General features: G+C 36.3%; 1 protein-coding gene across 1 annotated transcript in view; it reads left to right on the top strand.

The window, feature by feature from the left end:
- The first annotated feature begins 12,601 nt into the window (after window positions 1-12,601).
- LOC122216109 (WD repeat containing planar cell polarity effector) overlaps window positions 12,602-15,421 on the top strand; it is a 351,781-nt gene continuing 348,961 nt past the window's right edge. Inside the window, exon 1 of the mRNA XM_042932434.1 lies at window positions 12,602-12,890. The gene's annotated coding sequence lies outside the window, so the exon portion shown is untranslated. The remainder of the gene's footprint in view (window positions 12,891-15,421) is intronic.

Raw genomic sequence — 15,421 nt, 5'->3', positions numbered from 1 at the left:
TGTTGCAGAAGTAGGGAGATAGTTCTGGTGTTTCCTACTCCACCATCTTCCCAGAATCCTCTCCACATACTTTTTAATAACTTTTTTTTTAACCTTTTATTTATTTTTGAGACAGGGAGAGACAGAGCATGAACAGGGGAGGGTCAGAGAGAGGGAGACACAGAATCTGAAACAGGCTCCAGGCTCTGAGCGGTCAGCACAGAGCCCGACGCGGGGCTCGAACTCACGGACCGCGAGATCATGACCCGAGCCGAAGTTGGCCGCTCAACCGACTGAGCCACCCAGGTGCCCCCTCTCCGCATACTTTTAAATTGAAGGATTGTACTGATCTAAATAGTTACTAGTTGACTAATAGTTACTAGTTAAAGTTTGGATTGTATTCTTTTTTTTTAAATGCAAGAATAATATTATTAATATAATAATAATAATAATATAATATTATTTGGTTTAGGTGACATGCAAAACATTTTTTGCAAATACTCTCAAATAGCTTCTACAGTGAATACAGAGTATTTTAAAAATTATTATTACATTCACTTCAGTGGGTCTTAAACATAGTAATTCCAAAATCAAATTTAGTCGTGAAAGAAAAAAAAGTTCTTGTAATTTAATTTAAAGTTGTAGTCACAATTGGAAATGCTTTATTACTAATTTTTAAAAAGTATTTTATGCACACATAATTTATACACATCCCAGCATATTTAACTATAAAATATTTGACTAGATTTTCAGGAATGGTGAAGTACAGGGTATCTTAACAGGATGAAATTTATAGTCATGTGATTATCATATAACCAAGTTGCTATGAGAAGTCAAGAGGTAGAATTGACTGGAATCAGTTGCTAGAACCTCCTCTTGTAACTTCATGTAAAACAAGGTAAAATATTATCCATCCACTTTTTGATAAGTGGTTGTTTCCAGGACTATGAGATCTTTTCTTTTAAGTAGATGGAAGGGAATTTATTTGTTTTAACAATACTGCCTAGCTATGTGATCTTGAACAAGTTTCTTGGTCTCTATAAGCCTCAGTTTATCAATGAAAAGGGGATCATAGCACAAGAATGACCATAAAACCTGGAAACATCATGTAGCAACTCCTATAGCTATCCCTTTCAATCTGGAGATGTATAGGAATGTTCATAAGCAGTTTCTAAGAGCAAAACTCTAAGCGCCCATTTGTCCATCAGTAGGAGAATGAATGAATATATTGAAATGAATGGACCATAACTATATACACCAATATGGATGGATATCAAAAATGCAATGTCGAGTGAAAAAAGCAAATCACATAATATATAGAGTATGATCCTATTTTTATGGAATTTAAAAATATGTAAAAATCCTATTTAGGGTTTCATACACATCTAGTAAAGCCATATAGTATAGCAGAGGAATGATTAATTCAGAAGTGAGTTCTTTGGTGGAGAGTACAAGAGGGTGCAGTAAGGTCTTTATTTTTTTTTTTAATTAAATTTTTTTTTTTTTTTACTGTTTATTTATTTTAGAGACAGAGCACAAGTGGGGTTGGGGCAGAGAGAGAAGGAGACAGAATCCGAAACAAGCTCCAGGCTCTGAGCTGTCAGCACAGAGCCCATTGCAGGGCTCGAACCCATGAACTATGAGATCATAACCTGGGCTGAAGTCAGAAACTCAACTGACTGAGCCACCCAGGCACCCTATAAGGTCTTTAAATATTGGTAAGCTTCTGCTTCTTAAGATGTGTGGGTACATGGGAATTTAATTTATTCATTTGTGTGTTTTTAATATATATTTATTACTATTTAAAATATACCTCTGGTCACACTTGTTTGATATTTTATAAAAAAAATACATAGTGCTTAGAGTTTTATTTTTTATCATGGAATAGCACCTTTGAAAAAGATTTATGTCTCTCATTAATTTTCTATCCTGATAGAAAAATTTACATTTTTGTAAATCCCATTTAAGTTTTCAAGGTTACATTTATTTTTTTCTAAATTTTTTAATGTTTATTTTTGAGAGAGAAAGACAGAGCATGGGTCGGGGAGGGGCAGAAAGCAAGGGAGACACAGAATCTGAAGCAGGCTCCAGGCTTTGAGCTGTCAGCTCACAGCCCAATGCAGGGCTCAAACTCATGAACCGTGAGATCATGACTTGAGCTGAAGTTGGGTGCATAACCAACTGCACCACCCAGGTGCTCCCTGCAAGGTTAGACATAAATTTATCATCTTGCCATTTGTTTTCTGTTTGTTCCATGTGTTTGTTCTTTCTTTCCTCCTTTTCTTCCTTCTTTTTGATTTGTTGAAATTTTTTTGTAATTCAATTTTATCTCTTGTTGGCTTATTAGTGATAACAGTTTTCTTAATTTCATGATGGCTTTGGGGTTAATAGCATACATCGTTTTCTCATGTCTGTCTTCAAGTGGTATTATAGCACTTAACAAGAACATTCAATAAGTTACTTGCATTTTTCCTTCCTTCCTTTTGTGTGATAGTTGTTATATATTTTATTTCTGCTTAAGTTTGAGCCACAAACTACATTGTTATTTTTGTTTAAATGGTCAATTACCTTTTAAGGAGATTTAAATAATGAGAAAAAAATATCTAATATTTACTCATGTAACTGTTTTTAGTACTTTCATTGTATACATCCATATTTCTTCTATGGTGTAATTTTTTTTTCTGCCTAAGGAATTTTCTTTTTAAAATATTTATTATAGGGGAGCCTGTGTGATTCCGTCGGTTGAGCGTCTGACTTCAGCTCAGGTTATGATCTCGTGGTCTGTGAGTTAGAGCCCTGCGTTGGGCTCTGTGCTGACAGCTCAGAGCCTGGAGCCTGCTTCAGATTCTGTGGCTCCGTCTCTCTCTGCCCCTCCCCCGCTCATGCTCTGTCTCTCTGTCAAAAATAAATAAACATTACAAAATTTTAAAATATTTATTATAGCAGAGACTGGATGGTGAAAAATGTTCTTAGTTTTATATGTATGAAAAAGTCTTTATCTTTTATTTTGAAAGATATTTTCACTGTGTATAAAATTCTAGGTTGACATTTTTTTCTTTTAGTGCTTGAGAGATGGTGGTCCACTACCTTTTTCATTTGCCTTATTTTTGATGTCATCTGCTGTCATCCTTATCTTTCTTTTTGTATGTAAATATTTTATTTTTTATCAGTGGTTTTGAATGATTTTATTACGATATGCCTTGGTTTAGTTTTTTTCATGTTTCTTGTGCTTGGGTTATTTGAGATTCTTGGATTTATGAATTTACAGTTTTTAACAAATTTGAGAAAATTTGGTTATTATTCCTTCAAATTTTTTTTCTGTCTATCCCCCATTCTGCCAGTGTTTTGAGGATGCAACTTATATGTATAATAGGCTGATTGAACTAGTCCCATTGTTCACTGATGTTCTGTTCAGTTTTTAAGTTTTTTTTCTAGTTTCATTTTGTAAAGTTTTTATTGCTGTGTGTTCAAGGTCACTATTTTTTTTTTTTTTTGCCACATGTATTAATTCCATCTGTTGTACTTTTCACCTCACATATTGTTTTAATTTTTTAAAAAAATTTTTTAGAGAGAGAGTGAACATGAGCAGGGGAGGGGCAGAGGGAAAGAAAATCCTCTATTTTTTTTTAAAAAAATGTTTATTTTGAGAGAGAGAGAGAGAGAGAGCATAAGTGGGGAGGGGTATGGGGAGAGGGAGAGAGAAAGAATCCCAAGCAGGCTCTGCACTGTCAGCATGGAGCCCGATGTGGGGCTCTCACTGACAAACTGTGAGATGATTTCTGAGCTGAAATCAATAGTTGGAAGCTTAACTAACTGAGCTGCCCAGGCACCACATGGGAGAGAGAATCCAGCAGGCTCCACTCTGTGTGTGGAGATCTCACAATTGTGAGATCATAATCTGAGCCGAAATCAAGGGAGGGATGCTTAAACAATTGAGCCAACCAGGTGCCCCGTAATTTTCATCTTTATAAGTATGATTTAAAAATTTTTTTTTTAATGTTTATTTTTTTTTTTTTTGCGAGAGAGAGAGCGTGGGGGAGGGGCAGAGAGAGAGGGAGACACAGAATTTGAAGCAGGCTCCAGGCACAGAGCCTGACATGGGGCTGAAACCCACCGACTGCATGATCATGACCTGAGCCAAAGTTGGATGCTTAACTGACTGAGCCACCCAGGCACCCTGATTTGGATCTTTTTTATATCTTTCATGTCTGCTAAATTTTTAGAAGATATGAAATACATTTTAATAATGATTTTAATGTTCTAGTTTCTTCATTATAATTGTCAGAGTTGAGTTAGTTTTGACTGATTTTTCTTCTTATTTTGGATCATATTTAAAATTTTTTTTAAATGTTTGTTTTGAGAGAGAGAGAAAGAGAGAGAGAGAGAGAGAGAGAGAGAATGGGGGAGGGAAAGTGAAAGAGGGAGACACAGAATTCAAAGTAGGCTCCAGGCTCTGAGTTGTCAGCACAGAGCCCTACACGGGGCTCGAACTTATGAACCATGAGATCATGACCTGGGACAAAGTCCGACGCTTAATTGACTGAGTCACCCAGGCGCCCCTTGAATCATATGTTTATGTTTCTTTGGATGCCTGGTAACTTTGTATTGAATGCCAAATGCTATGAATATTATATTTTTGGGTGTTGGATATTTTTATTTTTCTATACATAATTTTGAGCTTTTTTCTGGGATGCAGTTAAATATTGGGAAACAGTTCAATCCTTCAAGACTTACTTTTAAGATTTATTAGGACTGAGTAGTATTCAGCCTAGGGCTAATAATTTTTCGTTCCTGGGGTAAGACCTTTCTGGATACTCTACGCAATTACTATAAATCAGAAAGTTTTTCTGTCAGGCTGGTAGGAGTAGGTACTATTCCTAGCCTCATATGAATGCCAAGCACTATTATCTTTAATCATTTCTGGCCTTTCTTTCCCCTCGTCTTGTGAACTTTTTTCATATGCATATACTGTCAGTACTCATCTGAATTCTCAAGAGGAATTGTCTGAAGGTCTCTGGAGTTCTCTCTCTGTGTGGCTGTTTCTTCTCTAGAGAATTGTAACCATTGTGTTCTCTCTAGTCATTCAGCACTGTGTCCTTAACCCAAGTTGTTTCCTGAACTCTTCCTGATTTTCCTCATTCTGTATCATACCTTCTCTCTCTTAACACAGCTTCATATGCCTACCAGTTTTGTTTTTAGTTCCTACTTTCTTTTTGGTAAATAAGAACTCCTTTTTCTTGCAAGTTCAGTGATTTTTTTTTTTTTTTTTTTTCCTTCTTAATGGGCCAGGCATTGTGCTGGTTTTCCCCATGTCTGCCTTGTTCCTGATGGGAGCATTTGGAAATGGGGCGTGCTTTTCCCAGGAGTTTTGGCCTCACCTACAACCCAACAGCTGGTCCCTGGTACAGCCAAGAGAGCTCCTTGGAAGCCAGTGTGCCAATAGGAGGCCTTAGCAACCTTAGGCACTGGGATGGGTTGGGTTATTTTCTAAGTGGAAGAACATTCTGCTCCTCTTGTTTAGCTTTTCCTTGCAATCTGAAATGGAGAAATCATTCTCCAAACTGACTCAAGTGAGAATAAAAGATACCCTTTGTTAGGCAGCCTAACAGTACCCACATAAGTCAGTGTTTAGATAAGAACAGGCCCCTCAAAGGTAATGGAACCCTACTTTGGGCCTTAATTGATTTTTATGTTTGTTCTGCTTCTTTTAATTTTTTGTGGAAAAGTGATTTGTAGTGCAAAGTGGCTTTCCATGTTATATAGGTACTATATTATGTAATAATGTTCTTATGAAAAGGTCATTTTTGCTTGTTTTAACTTTTTAAATTTCGAATCCAGCCCATGTTTACTTTCATTTTTCATTTTATTTTTTGTTTTTACAGTTTTTGTTCCTCTTATTTCTCCTGCTTTACCAACCCCCATCATCTGCCAGAGAAATGGGAGGAGATGGGGCACTTGGTTTAATTCTTTTCTTTTCTTTCTTTCTTTCTTTCTTTCTTTTTTTTCAATATCTGAAACCAATTGGCTGGATATCTTCAGAAAAAATCACCTTTTCCCTGGTGAGTTCGTTATATAAGGTGGAGTCTCATTAGTTATAATTCTGACCCCTAAGAAACTGGGTTATGTTTATTCCTAAGGATTAAGGCCATCTTGACCTGGTTGCCCCTTTAGTGATAAGTGTGCTCTTTTTTTTTTTTTTCCACACAAACCCACAGGAGTTCTTTTATTTATTTTAATAAATGCCAACTAAAATCATATTATTTTTGGGGCGCCTGGGTGGCTTGGTCGGTTAAGCGTCCGACTTCGGCTCAGGTCATGATCTCACGGTCCGTGAGTTCGAGCCACGCGTCGGGCTCTGTGCTGACAGCTCAGAGCCTGGAGCCTGTTTCAGATTCTGTGTCTCCCTCTCTCTCTGCCCCTCCCCTGTTCATGCTCTGTCTCTCTCTGTCTCAAAAATAAATAAATGTTAAAATCATATTATTTTCAAGCCATTCAAATGTAAAACTAACCTTTTCTTCCACAGTGTCTTAGGTATGCAAATTTAAAGACTGCATTAAGAAATAAAACAATAGAAAAGAAACCCCCAAAAGGAGAACCAACTAAAATATAAGAACAATATGACACAAGTATACCACAATCTGTGGTATAAATCTCCATAATAACAGTCTTCCAGAAATAGTGGCTGAGATGATTGTAAAACATAAGTTTAAACAATACAATGCTGCTCGTAAGTCTTGTATGTATATGTATATGGGTGGCCAGAAGTAATGGTGGCAATAGCAGAAGCTAGAATCTCCTGGGGAGAAGCCTCACTATTTGCCTGCCAGTCTAAAGTTGGGGGGAAACAGATAAGTTTTGGGCACAGTCCGTCAGGAGAGAAGGTGTTATGGAACCAGGCTGGAACACTGGTGGAAAAACCAAGCGGCACTTGGAGATCTTGGTGGATCAGAGATTTATTTAACACCGGCGGGCTCAGAGGAGACCGTTTCTCCAAAGATCTGAGCTCCGAATAAAGGGGGGGAAGGGTAATTTATAGTTGTCAGCTTCCATATCTGTGGCAGGTTTTCACGTGCGTGGCAAACAGGGCAAGAATAACGCGGAAGAGGGGTCTTCAAACTAGAGACCAGGGCTTGTTTTAGTCCCGTTGGCTATCTTATGGTGTAAAACTTTATTTATTTTCCCAACATTCCCCCCTTTGATGCCTTTTAAAAAATCTTTTATTAGGCATCACTTTTTAGCCCTAGGGGTTGATACCCTTGGAGGGCTAAGATACGTGCTGCAGTTTGGCTAGCAACAGTGTTTTCAATAAAACGTACCAGGGTATTTTGTATACAGGGGCCAATGGTCACAAGTAAAATTATGGAAAGGAGGGGCCCTGCCAGGACAAGGAGACAAGTGTGCTCTTTAATCTCCATCTCCTATTTTACCCATTCCCCCCCACCCCACCCGCAATCATCAGTCTATTCTTTATAGTTAAGAATCTGTTTCTTGGTTTGTCTCTCTCTCTCTTTGTCTCCTTTGCTTGTTGTTGTTGTTGTTGTTGTTGTTTTTTATCTTAAATTCTACATATAAGTGAGATCATGTGGTATTTGTCTTCCTCCGAATTTATCTCATTTAGCATTATACTCTCTAGCTCTATTCATGTTTTTGCATTGTCATTTTATTTTATAGTTGAGTAATATTCCGTGTGTGTGTGTGTGTGTGTGTGTGTATGTATATACATACACACACACATACATACACCACCCCTTTATCCACACATCTATCGATGGACACTTGGGCTGTTTCCATAGTTTGGCTATTGTAAATAATGCTGAGATAAACATAGGGGTGCACGTATTCCTTTGAACTTGTGGTTTTGTATTCTTTGGGTAAATACCCAGTAGTGCTGTTGCTGGATCATAGGGTAGTTCCATTTTTAACTTTTTGAGGAACCTCCCAACTATTTTCCATAATGGCTGCACCAGTTTGCACTCCTACCAGCAGTGCACAAGGGTTCCTATTTCTCCACATCCTCTCTAATACCTGTTGTTTCTTGTGTTGTTGATTTTAGCAGTTCTGACAGGTGTGAGGTACTATCTCATGGTAGTTTTGATTTGCATTTCCCTGATGATAAGTGGTGTTGAGTATCTTTTCATGTGCTTGTTGGCCCATCTGTATGTCTTCTTTGAGAAATATCTCTTCATGTCTTCTGCCCATTTTTTAATTTGATTATTTGTTTTTTAGGTGTTGAGTTGTATTGGTTCTTTGTATATTTTGGATACCAACCTTTCATCAGATATGTCATTTGCAAATATTTTCTCCATTCAATAGGTTGTCTTTTTTAGTTTTGATTCCTTCACTGTACATTCTCTTTGGTAAACAAGAACTCCTTTTCTTATAGGCTCAGCTATTTTTAAAAGTCTTTTTATTTTGAAATAATTTGAATTTATTGAAGATTTGTAAGAATAATACAAGATCTTCTCAGACCTCTCATCCAGGTTTACCAATTAACATCCTGTCACATTTGCTTTATTACACTGCTTATCCCTCTCTTTCTTTACTTTGCCTCCAAATGTTATTTTTTTCCGATCCATTTGATAGTAAGTTGTAGACATCATGCACTTTTATGCTTCTATATTCTTCAGTGAATATTTTCTTTCTTTCTTTCTTTTCTTTTCTCTTTTCTTTCTTTTTTTTCTTTTGTGAGAAAGAGAGAGGGCAAGCATATGCAATTAGGGGAGGGGAAGAGAGAGAGAAAGAGAGAATCCCAAGCAGACTCTATGCTTGGTGTGGAGCCTAATGTGGGGCCCTATCCCATTACCTTGGTGTAATGACCTGAGCTGAAATCAAGAGTTGGATGCTCAATCGACTGAGCCACCCAGGCCCCACTTGAGTGAATATTTTCTAAGAACAGGGATATTCTTTCCTATAACCACCATACAATTAGGAGATTAAGAAAATTTTTAAGTAATCTCTAAATTTTTAAGTAATCTCCATACCCATCATGGGGCTTGAACTTGCAACCCTGAGATCAAGAGTTGCATGCAAGCCAGGCGCCCCAGCACTTTTTCTTTAGTACAAAATCATGCATTGCATTTAGGTGTTGTGTCTCTTTAATTTCCTACTATCTGGAACAGTTCATTAATTCTCTTTGTCTTTCATGACATTGACTTTTTTTAAAAACCTTATTTATTTATTTTGGAAGAGAGTGAGTGGGGGAGGGGGAGACAGAGAATTCCAAGCAGGATCCGTGCTGTCAGCACAGGGCCTGACACGGGGCTTGATCTAATGAACTGTGAGATCATAACCTGAGCCGAGATCAAGAGTCAGATGCTTCACTAATTGAGCCACCCAGGTGTCATGACATTGATGTTTTTGAAGAGTATAAGCCAATAAGTTAGTTATTTTGTAGAACGTCCCTCAGTTTAGGTTAGTTTGAAATTTCTCTTAATTAAATTCAGGTTATGTATTTTTTCCAGGAATACTGCATAAGTGATGTTGTGGCCTTATGAGGACATTACATAAGTTTGTCTTATTGTTTGTGATGCTAATTATAGTAGTTTGATTAAGGTATTGTTCATCAGATTTTCCACTGTAAAATTACATGTTTTCCCTTTGTAATTAATAAGTAATCTGTGGGGACATACTTTGTATGTTAAAATCCTGTTTCTCATCAAAATTTAACCAGTAGTTTTAGCTCTTGTTGATGATTATTTCCTGAATCTGTTATTAGTATGATGGTAAAATGCTTTTCAAATTTTGTCATTTCTTCAACATATATTAGATGCCATTATACTATAAGTTTAAGTTTTCCCTTATTTATATATTTATCTATCTATCTCTCATCTGCTCTTATTACCAACACTTCTGATACCAGATGTTTGTGTTTTCTATACCAATTACCCAGTTCTCTGTGGACACCCAACTGAGTGTCCTACAATTCAGTTCAATTCTGACACCACCTGGAGTTAGCAAGACCTTTCAGGTTAAGGGGTCAGTCACACAAGCCTGTGCCTCCTTCAGAGAAGTCCAGACCTGCCATAATTCTTACCAACTGGCTATAAATCACAGGTTTCATGACCCCTCCTTGGGTTCAGTAATTTGCTGGAATGGCTCATAGAACTCAGAAAGATGGTTTATTTGCTATTACTGATTTATTTTAAAGAATACAACTCAGGAACAGACAAATGGAAAACATGTATTGGGCAAGGTATGAGGCAAGAGGTATGGAACTTTCATGCCTTCTCTGGGCATGTCACCCTTCCAGCACCTGGATGTATTAAAAAACTTGGAAGTTCTCTGAACCCTGTAGTTATTATAGAGGTTTAATTATGTAGGGATGCTTGGTAAAATCACTGGCCACTGTTGATTAACTCATTCCCTAGCCTCTCTCGCCTCGTTGGGGATCCTGATGTGGGGCTGAAAGTTTGAACCCTTTAATCATGCCTTGGTCTTTCTGGTGACCAGCACCCATCCTGAAGCTATCTTAGGAGTACCTCAGCCAAGAATCATTAGTATACCAAAGGCACTCTTATCACTCAGGAAACTCCAAGAGTTTTAGAAGCTCTTTTGCTAGGGAACCTGTGATGAAAACCAAGTATTTATTATATCACAGTATCACTCTCATTATCTATGTGATCTATATAATTAGTGTAGATTTGTGGATTCTTCTTCAGTGGATTAAGTTAGTACCTCAAGGGTTTATTTTTCTTTAAGTAAATGATAATGACTTTTTTCTAACTTGGCATGATTTAGTAAGAGAAAATGAGCTAAAATCAAAGCCAAAAAGGTCTTTTATTTAGCACTCTTGGTTTTTTAGGAACAGAGATTATCTCAGATGCTTTGTAATTTTGAAGCTATACTGTAAGGATACGCATAATAAGAAGAAAAGGACAAATCACAGCAATTTGGCAAGACCCCTGCATAACCCAGGGAAAGTCAAGCTGAGATTTTATGACCACTCTCTCTTTTTCCAAACAGAAATAAATTGGACAATTATGTGAGCGTCATGGAAGATAGAACTGATAAGTCATTTTAGAATCTCAGAAGGTTATGGATTCTTGATTATCTAACTGTTCATCTACCTTTAGGAGTTCACAGATCCACCAATAACCTGACTTCTTAAATCTTTTTGCTTTTCTTGTTACTCTTAACTGTCTGGTATATCCATATTGCTGAGAAAAAGAAAGAGGGAGGGGAGGGGGGGAGGGGAGAAGAGCAGAGGCATGAAAAGTTATCACCATTGTTGCTTGGGCAGAGATTCCCCTACCAGAACCATCAGAGTTTGCTTACCAATCTTCAAACTATATCAGGTGCCCATTCCCAGCCCACTCAGGTTTATGTATAGAGTCATGATTTTCAGAGCACATTCCTTATCATAGGAATATCTGGTGGTTAGCTCCCCTTGTAGTAGGGTTGTTGGAGAGGGCATTTTCCCTAAGTGGCTTCTATGGATATAGTTTGCAATATGTATCTGTATCTTGGTTCTTCATCCTGCCAGAACACAACCTTACTCTGTCTGTAAGCAATATAAGCTAAGTGATTTACTTTCTGAGTTCTTTTCAGAACATTGTGATATTTCAATTTATTGTCAATAATAATAATGCTACAAATTGGTATAAAATTGAGACAAGGATTTTCAATAATCTAATACCTTGTATTATTCACTAAAAGTATCATGAAAGCATGGCTGTTAATTAATGTGCCTGATTAATTTGACCTGATTAAGAGGTATAAATATAACTGTATATTTCCTTATACTTTTGTGTTGTGATATGTGATAGCATTATCATTTAGTAGTTTCCTTAAAAAGAGCTATTCAGCCTTTCTTTTTTTTTTCTTTTTTAATTTAACAGAGCATTTTTTAATTTTAACAGAGCATGTGTGGAGGAGGGAGAGAGAGAGACAGAATCTGAAGCAGGCTCCAGGCTCTGAGCTGTCAGCACAGAGCCTGACGTGGGGCTTGAACTCCAGAACAATGAGATCATGACCTGAGCTGAAGTCAGACGCTTAACCAAAACTGAGCCACCCCAGGCGCGCCTATTCAGCACTATGAATATTGTCCTTAACATTTTCCAGAAACCCAAATAGACTTCCCACATTGTATAATTTGCTTTTGAAAATTTCCTGCATTGAATTTCACTTGTTCATGTGTTCTTTATTTAATATGACTAAAATATTAATAACTAATTGTTTAAAGTGGGGTATTTCAGTTAATTCCATGTATAATTAAAAAATTTAAATACATTAACATTTTACAATATAGTCTGTGATTGGGATTAGGACTGTTTGTGTTTGCTATTCAAATAGTGTAATAATATTTGATATTTGGATAAAATGCTATTTTTCATATCAAGTATATTTGTTTAAAATTTTAGAGGGGCTATGCTAGGGTGCTTGAAAATTTGTATTTAACATAAAATTATTTGATTATTTTCAGATATTAAAAATACAGAACAGTTTTGGGACTCTCACAGGCTTATCTGTTAGATTTTTCAGGTTTGCATCCTTTAATGATATGTGTCTTTTCTGTCATAAAGAACATTTGATCTCTAGGTCTTGCTCAAATTGGGATGGGGGGGGCGAGATGAGATACCTTTTCAATTCTTTTCTAGAGAACAAAAAACTATCCAATTTTTTTTAAGTGGACTCGCCCAAATGATTAACTTTATTTCACAAGAGGAAACACATCTTGATTTTAAAGTACAATACGTTCCTTGTATATCGTGTGAATTGTTAGATGTGTTGACATTTTAAAAAAACTGTCTCACAGAACCAACTATTTACAACAAGCCCAGGCCAGTCAGAACTACTTTGGGAAGGGCATATAGACTTACTGAAGTTGAAACTACTACAAGGCAAGATTATTCTAGAGACATGAAGTCTGGGTTTTGGCTTCGGGAAATAGCACTTTGGAAGTTACTCTCTAGGTAGGATTAAATGTAAAAGTTTGAAATGTGTATCTAAAATGAATGAAGTTACCATACTGAATAGATTGCCAAGGGATTTTAAAAAAACATTTTGGTTACTGTTATTTCAAATGCTTTAAGAATGTTTGAAACTGAATTGTGGAACTACCTTATAATGAAGGCTTTAAAAGAACATGATCTTTCCTGGCTGTGAAAATCTGATTTTATTATTATCATAAGTTGATTATAAGAAAGCTATTAACTCGTGATATTTAACCTATGTCTAATTGAAAAGAGAAAAGTATTTAATTATGTACCTGTAAAAAGAAAATAAGCTCTCAATGCCAAATTATGAATCATGCTTCTCATTGTAATAAACAGCGAGGTGAAATATTACAATACAGGAGTCGAGGATTCATAGTTATTTTCTGAATTCCAGTTCTAAGTGATGGAAATGATCATTCATTTAATATTAGCACAATTCTAAGTTTTTATATTGTCTATAGGATATATATGCACATATACATATGTACACAAACTATATGTTGTATGCTATATATAGTAGTATTAGTCTATATATACTGTATACTATATATTTATAGAGTACATTTAAAAGATAATTTATAATATACAGTATGTACACTATAAGGTATGTTTGTGTGTTTACAGTGTATAGATAGATATATGTAATGTGTGTGTGTATATATGTATATATATATGGAGAGAGAGAGAGAGGTAGATAGACATACTGTCTATAGTGGAGAACAGTGCATTTCTAGCATTTCTAGGTTATTTCTATTGTGTCATATGTAGAAATAATTATATCAGTAATTATAAGTCTTTTTAGTTACAGCAGTCATCTTCTAAGCAGAACTTCCTTTGCCATATTTTTTAAGGTTGTGCTATATAGAATTACTGGTGGCAGTTGTGTATGTTTGTTTTCTCATTTTAGCCCTCCACTAAGCAGACTGTTGTCAAAGGACATATTATTTTTATTAACATTTTTTTTATTGTTTGTTTATTTTTTGAGAGTGAGAGAGACAGAGTGTGAGTGAGGGAGGGTAGAGAGAGAAGGAGACAGAATCCAAAGCAGGCTCCTGGCTCTGAGCTGTCAGCACAGAGCCCGATTAGGGGCTTGAACCCACGAACCACGAGATCATGACCTGAGCCGAAGAAGCCCGTCGCTTAACTGACTCAGCCACCCAGGTGCCCCTTTTATTTTTTTAAAAGTAGGCTCCACTCCCAACATGGGACTTGAACTCAGGACCTTGAGATTAAGTGTTGCAGGGTCTACTGACTGAGACAGCAGGGTGCCCCGTCAAAGGATACAATTTAAAAGAGACTGTGATCATGACTTTTATGAAAATATAAAATGAACATATGTCAAAGATTACATGTAACTCATTAATTATTAATATGATATTGTTGTCAGTTCAAAGTACCACATGTTTATTATCAAATAAGGGCTAGTGAAATGAATGTACAAGTGAATGCAGAACAGATAAAACTGATCAATATCCACAGGACAATCATCAGGACCAATTTGCATTTCAATGGGTGGGAAATATTCGTATTATCCATTTCTATAAGTTAATTTCTCTTTCTACAGAGTTATGAAAGAGTCTAGTCAATGACAAATGCCTGAGCTAGTCAAGACACCCATTAAATTTCAGTCTTTCACAATTTTTTCTTTTGAATACTGTTCAATACTGTTCAATACTGTTTTCATCTCTGGTAATTTATATTAACTTGATTTTAGTAGTTGCAATAGAGAAATTGTTTCATATCCACCTGTTTATTTCAGTTTAGTATTCTGTGAGGGCAGGCACTCAAAAATGCATTAATCTCTAGATCAATAAAGTGATGCTCTGGGTGTAAATGCAAAAGTTGAATGGTTAAAACCCGTGTCCTGCTTCAAAAAGTAGAAGAAAATAGGGTTTTTATAAATCTAACATTATTTTAATTGTAATAAAGGAGTCAGTTATTTGAAGGAGTCCAGCAATGAATACTTTTAAAAGCAAGAATTCTCTTCTAATGGAATTAATTCCTCCTTGCCTTATTTGTTTTATAAATTAAAGCTCTGTATATCACATTTTAAATTGGGTATAACTTTAACTCCAAAATAATTAGAAGCACCGAACCATGAATGAAGCAAGTATGGCATGTTATATTTACAAAATCCTCATATTGTATGATTTTGCTCTGATGTTTGCTCCCTTGCCAGTCATTATATTTTCCATTTTATAATTAATAATAATACATTAGAACTAACTTAGAGTTACATACCCTTCTCATTTTGAGGAATACCAAACATGGTGAGGTAAGCTCCACCTGTATATATCCCTGGCAGTTAGGCTGTGAGCCAGTCAGATAGTCCTGCTCAGGATATTGACTCTTAAGGGAGTGATGGATGTTTAGTTAGATTAGATGCTGCAGCGGCAGAGTACTTTCAGTAGTATGAGTGTGGAGAGGGGGGATGAGTATTCAGTGGGTTCTCAGGGCTATGGGGTGGGTTTGTGGCTTAGAATTTTCGTGATACCTTGCCTTCTTTG

Source organism: Panthera leo, chromosome A3 (assembly GCF_018350215.1).
Source record: "Panthera leo isolate Ple1 chromosome A3, P.leo_Ple1_pat1.1, whole genome shotgun sequence".
In the NCBI taxonomy this organism is placed as follows: domain Eukaryota; kingdom Metazoa; phylum Chordata; class Mammalia; order Carnivora; family Felidae; genus Panthera; species Panthera leo.
This window is presented reverse-complemented; position numbering and strand designations above follow the sequence as displayed.